This window comes from Canis lupus, chromosome 8 (assembly GCF_003254725.2).
Source record: "Canis lupus dingo isolate Sandy chromosome 8, ASM325472v2, whole genome shotgun sequence".
Classification (NCBI taxonomy): Eukaryota; Metazoa; Chordata; class Mammalia; order Carnivora; family Canidae; genus Canis; species Canis lupus.
Genome location: NC_064250.1, coordinates 9,649,610 through 9,655,749, shown reverse-complemented (window position 1 = coordinate 9,655,749; position 6,140 = coordinate 9,649,610). Strand labels below are relative to the sequence as shown.

The 6,140-nt window shown below is 36.5% G+C and overlaps 1 long non-coding RNA gene across 1 annotated transcript in view; it reads right to left on the bottom strand.

Moving 5' to 3' along the window:
- Positions 1-5,257: 5,257 nt before the first annotated feature.
- Positions 5,258-6,140, bottom strand: part of LOC112658068 (uncharacterized) — a 43,115-nt gene continuing 42,232 nt past the window's right edge. The window contains exon 4 of the long non-coding RNA XR_007412668.1: positions 5,258-5,498. This is a non-coding gene — a long non-coding RNA (uncharacterized LOC112658068). The remainder of the gene's footprint in view (positions 5,499-6,140) is intronic.

The following is a 6,140-nucleotide window of genomic DNA, read 5'->3' as shown; positions in this document are numbered from 1 at the left end:
AGACTGTAGCATTGACAAATTAAGAAATTTGTCTCAAAACAAATAGTTTGTAAGTGATTGAGCCAGGATTTAGATTTAGCTGTCTAGCTCGAGTCTACACGCATAACCATTATGTTTCATTGCCTCTGATAACTCCATGGGATAACTTTCAGAAGCAGCATGAAGTGATACTGGCTTGAGAATCCCGTTAAAGATCAGGAGAATGGTGGAAGCTGCAATGGAGGTGGAAGCAAGATCTTTGAGATTTGATGACAGAGAACACTGGAAAATCTTTTCAATGAATAGAGATATTTGAAGTGGTGATTGGTGTGTGGGTGGGTGGGTGGGTGTGTATGTGGGTGTGGTGTGGGGAAAGCAGTAAAGTCTATCCACACCTGTCAGAGTGTTTTAGCAGTGCTACTAGCTGCTCTGCCTAATATGTGCTCCAATGCTTTGAAGAAAAGGGTACAGGCTTCTCTAAGGAGGCAGGGTGATGACAGGTGAATTTCCATGTTACATGCGTAAGGGTTTCTTTGAGGCAGGGATAATACAGCTTGGTCCATCTTGCTCTCTTCTGAAAATCTCTAAGCCTGGTCCACAAAAAATCTGCGTGGTTATATTTTGATGTAGTTATTAAACCAACTGGTTGATAAGATTGATAAGAGAGTGGCAGGAATGATAGGGAATTCCTTGTAAGGGAGAAACAAGGGACATCCATGTATTCAGGATTGGCATCACCCTTTCTGCAGTTGTCCAATCCCTTGTTCTTTTCACTGTAACTGGCCAGGGAGGATGGAGTTCACCTACTTGAGCTCCCAGAAGCAGGGCCTGCTTCCTTATGCCTGATGCCAAGAGGTCTACCTGCCTTTTGTTCCTTGCTCATTCAGTGGAGAGAGGAGATCGGGACTCAAAAGAATTGTTGCAGCTACACAAGTCTATGTTTTCATGTTAAAGAAGGTCAAAATCATGGCTGCCTGATCTCAGTGTATTAAAGAAAAAAAACCCACTCTGCTACTTATTTTTTTTTAAAACAGGGAAAAGAGCTAGATTACTAACTAAATAAGTGTTACCAGAATTCAAATAGGTGATAATTGCAAAAGGAAGTCTAAATAGGCTTTTATTTTGCATTAAAGAGTGAAAAAGTCATTGGTGTTTTCAGAATCATGGAGAGCCTAACCCTTTGCTTTCCAGGGTTCAGAAGAATCTTTTGGAATTCTAAAAAGCCTGATGCAAAATAACATTCACTGCTTACTGGGGGTTGAATTGGGCTAGCTGTCTAATTTTCCTCATGTTTCTTATATTCATAGATGGTCTTCACTTGCACCTCTGATCCTGGTCATAACAGAAAGCAATAATTGCATTACCCCGAAGCATCTGCTTTGATATAATGAGAAAGTGTTGGCTGGTGGATGCCTTTTTCTGTGGTGTTTCAACACTAAATCTTGCATCAAATACCTTGTTAGACTAGTTATCTTCAATACAATTCTACTGACCTTTTTTGGACTAGGGGAGAAGACAAGTACAAATAATTTTAGTATAAGATGGACTGTGAACTGTAATATAGGCATATGCTGAGTGCAATGGGAATTATGTGTAATGATAACATAAGAGAATGCTAGGAGCAGTCATATATTTAATAAAATCCCATGATAATGGTCATGATAAGAGGGGAACAAAGATGAGGCTTGAGATATATTTGGCCTATAACTAGCATTGGATCCATATCTTACCTGAAATTTGGACCACAGCAGTTTCTCCAAACTATTATTAGCTGGCACTTTTGAGTGCTTACTATGTGTCAGGCTCTGTCCTCAGTGGTTATAGAATATTCCATTCATATTGTAGAGATAGAAACTATTATTAGCCCAGTCTTCAATGAAATAATGTGCTCAGAGAGATTAGGCCACTTTTCCAATGCCATGTATTAGTAATAATGAAGCTGGACTTAGAAACCGGGTCTGACTTACTCTAAAGGAATTCCGTGTTACTATGTTCCATGGGTATTTGGAATGGATATACCAAGATCCACTGACCCCTAGTGTAGAGCACATTCTGCCCCAGGAAGGTGAGAGTTGTGACCCAAAAATATTTTTCCTCAGATTTCCTCATACCACAAATGAAATAATGAAATTTGTCTTGGGCTAAAATTTAAAAATTATTTGTAGTTATTGGAACCAGAGGTGATTTCATGGTAAAAATGGCAGTGTTAGAAGCATGAGCTGGGTAAGGGATACCAGTTTTATCATTGCTTTTTTTTAACAGCTTGTTCTTGCAGAACATTGGAATACTGGAAGAAGTAGGACATATAGCAAACAATATTGTAGCTAACTAGCAACTAAAGGAAAGTTTCATAACTTCAGTTAATAAGATGTAGATCTTCTAATATGTTTAAAATGAAGAGTCATTTAAAAATGTTATTTTGAACATGAAGACATGGAAGGATGTCGGCTGGAAATGTATTGCAGAATGAGGTTTGGCCTGACTAAACACTATTATTTTTGAAACAGTGATTCAGTTGTGTTCAATGCTATATGAGGTTGTGGTGAGAGGCTTCTCACTTGCTCAAGCAGAAATTACAAAGAGAGGTAATTGTTCAACCTTTACAACATAAATGTAGTCTGTAGCCTGCCTGAAAGATTGTAAACTGGGATTTGGGTTTTAACTTTGCCACTAAGTTATATTTGCCAGTCTGTCTCTGTTTCTTGTTCTATCCGGTGGATGTGAGGGCACCCTAACTGTGAAATTGGAGATCATGGTTTATTCAGTTTAGATGTTTCACTGCTTCATGTGTATCTGTCACTGAGAGGAAGAGCATTCTGTGGCTGAAGCTCAGCTGTGAAGTGGGAATAATAGTTCCTATCTACCCATCGCATAATTGGGAGTTATCAGTGAGATAGTGGTATGAAAGCTCTTTAGCTAAAAGTATACTTAATGTGGGGCTAGGCAGATTGCCTATGCTAATTTATATTTATATAGCATCTTCACAGACTTATATTTTTTATCTCTCACAACATCCCCTGAAATAGGAAAATATTTTACAGGTGAGGAAACTGAATCACTGAGTGATTATGTGACTTATTAGAAATTATAGTAAATTAGTAGAATAAAAACTGGACCTGAGGTCTCCTAAATTGCTGCTGGGCACTGTCCCCTTTAAATGTGATATATTATTATTTTGCTTTGAATCACAGAATAATGGAGAACAAGGAAATTGAGAGTCTTTTAAAGTAGTTTTTTAAATGGCCTGAAAAACAAAAATATGTTTTTTTTCCCATTTAAAGCAGATTTTGTAGATATATTTATTGGGAGAAATAGGTCCATCTAGGAGGTAATTCCTTATGTTGTTTGATTTTACTTTTTGGTGGGCAATTGCTTTTTTTTGATTGTTGTTGTTGCTCTGCAGTAGGAAAATATTACTATTGTAAGTGAGGGTTGAAATGTGAAAACAGGCTCTCAAATAAAAATTGTATGGGGCACTTAGCATTCTGAAAAATATTTGAGTCATTATGCTGCAGTTCTAAAATTGAATCAATGCTATATTTAATAAGGCACAACAGGCCATGAATTACTGCACATTAATTCATACCCAGTATGTTGCTAGGCACATGGCTAAAAGCTGAGTACAGTCAATGCAACTAAACATGAATACACCATAATTCACACACCAGAGGGGCCCACTGTAATTATAAAATGCTATTATAAAGGGTTATTTAAAAATATTTAGATATGTTAAGTTTTATGCCTACATTATTCATGATATATGGTATTCTCATAAATTTAGCAGCATACTCCCCTTTTCTCAATACGGTAATTCTAAGATTTACATGTTAAAACCTAGATCTCCATTTTTCTCATCAGCAGGCTCCCTAAGGCTAGAAATATTATTCTATGGTTTCCAGTTTTCATTTGGGAAGAAACAACTTTCTCTAAGCAAGAAGTGTCATATCAAGTTGTGTGACTGCAACATTATGATTAAGGTAGAATAGTGAAGAGTGAGAAATTCTACTGCAGTTTCAATGGAGACAAAATGATAGGCTGAAGGGTGTGACTGGGCTGTCCCAAGAGGATTTCCTGGGCCCTAAGGAGTAGGAAAATGGAAACCCTGATGTTGGTTCCATGTATCACAAGGAGGGTGGGTAAGAGTAGGTAAGGAGTGATTGGTCTGGTCTGTTTTTATTTTTAACTTCACAAACTATGGTTTGCATTTAATATTGGTAATTGTTAATGAGGAACTTTCAGGAAAATCGAACTGATTCTACAAATATTTATACAATGCTTCCTGAGGAACTGAGCATCGTTTCCAGTGACCCAGAAGTATAATGCAGGCTCCTAGAATTCTAGAGCAGGGAGCTCTTGGTCGTTACCCTCACACCTAAATATGATGCAAAATAACTATTGTTGTAATATGTACAATAAAACTTAATTTTTACATAACATTTAAAAATTTATGAAACAGGAAGTGTTTGGTACTTAGATTTTTATACTCACTGATACTTGTGTAGCTGACTTTGTTACAATGATTAAGAGGAGAAAATTTATCTATATTATTTAATTATTTTATAAACTTTATAAGCCAAGATATTAACGTAATAGCTAGACTTAAATACTATTAAAAGCCAAACAAGGAGGAGTATTGCTAAAACTAATGAACCGAGTTCAATTTACATTTATATTACCAAGACTAATTGTGAGATCTTTCACCTTGATTGGAGTCCTTAGCAAATAAAAATGTGCTCAATTTTTTTGAGTGTTTGAATTGCTAAAGCATTACAGGAAATTAAACTTGACCAAGACATTCATCTGTTCAGACTAAGGATGGAAAAATGAACTTCCTTAAAACAATGAGCCTGTGGACACAAACTGAAGATCTATGTGGTCTTGCTCATGCATTTGTTAGTCGTGATTTTTAACTGCACATGTTGTATTGAAGCTTCAGCTATATTAAAACATGTTAAAACTAGTTAGTTCCCCACAAAAATCTACAAATAAAAACACTGCTTAGGATGTTGGTTCTGTTCTCAGCCTAATGTAATGGCTCTCAAATCCCAAAGAGCATCAGAATGATCTGGAGGGCTTATTAAAACACAGATTGCTGGGCCTATCCTCAGAGTTTCTGACTCAGTAGTTCTGTATGGGCTTCAGTAATTTGCTTGTTTAACAAGTTTTCAGGTGATGTTGCTGTTGTAAGTCTGGGACCACATTTTGAGAACCACTGATGCATTTTTTTTGGATTACAGTTACTATTTTATTTGATGCTGTTAGCACACAAGTTGGTATTTGTGGAGCCTGGCAGGGAAAAATTGAGTCTGTGATTTATTTACTTGATGACTAATAAGGCAAGTTAATAGGTCTAGATTGAAAGAAGAATGTTCAGCATAGGACACTTTCCAAGTTTCTGCCCCTTATGAGTATTAATAGGTCGAAGGCTTTTAATCACAAATGCAGTTCCTGGTTTGTGAATGGCTTGTTTTCCAAAGTTTGTTGTCTCTTTTTGAATGTTCCACAGATGGCAGAACTAACTAGCAAAAGAAAAAAAAAAGCCTATTAAATCCATGTGTCTGAGCTACAGTATCAGTTGAACTCTTACTTTCCACCACTTCTAAGGAAATATGTATTTCAAGTTAATAATAATTAAAATTTATAAAGCAAATTAAAATGTTCAAGTGCTTTCATATGTGTATCTCATTTAATCCTCACAAAGATCCTATGAGGAAGGTCTTCATTATAATAACTTTAAAGATATGTTCTGCATAAAGTCATTCAGTCAGTATATGATTAGAGTCTGGATTGGAATTCAGATTCTTTGACTCTAGACTCCATGCCCTTTCCACTTGCTATGACACTTCTGTCACGTAGGACATGGAAACTCTAGGAATATATGACTGTGATGGAAGCCCCAGCCTCTGAACCTCTCTGGTTTTTGACTCTTCCTACCTAAATTTCCTGGGTTAGCACCTATTGGTCTTGGGCTAGAGCTCCTACTTATTCCTTTATTCCTTATACCTATTCTTTGACACTTTTCTACTTTAGCTGTCCTATTGGATTTGACCTCTAATTTACTGGAGTAATTTTCATTTGCCCTTTTTGTCTAGTAATTCAGGTCCTCTTATAACTGAGAAGTATTTAAGAGAAGACACAGATTTCAGGCCATGAACTTCTTT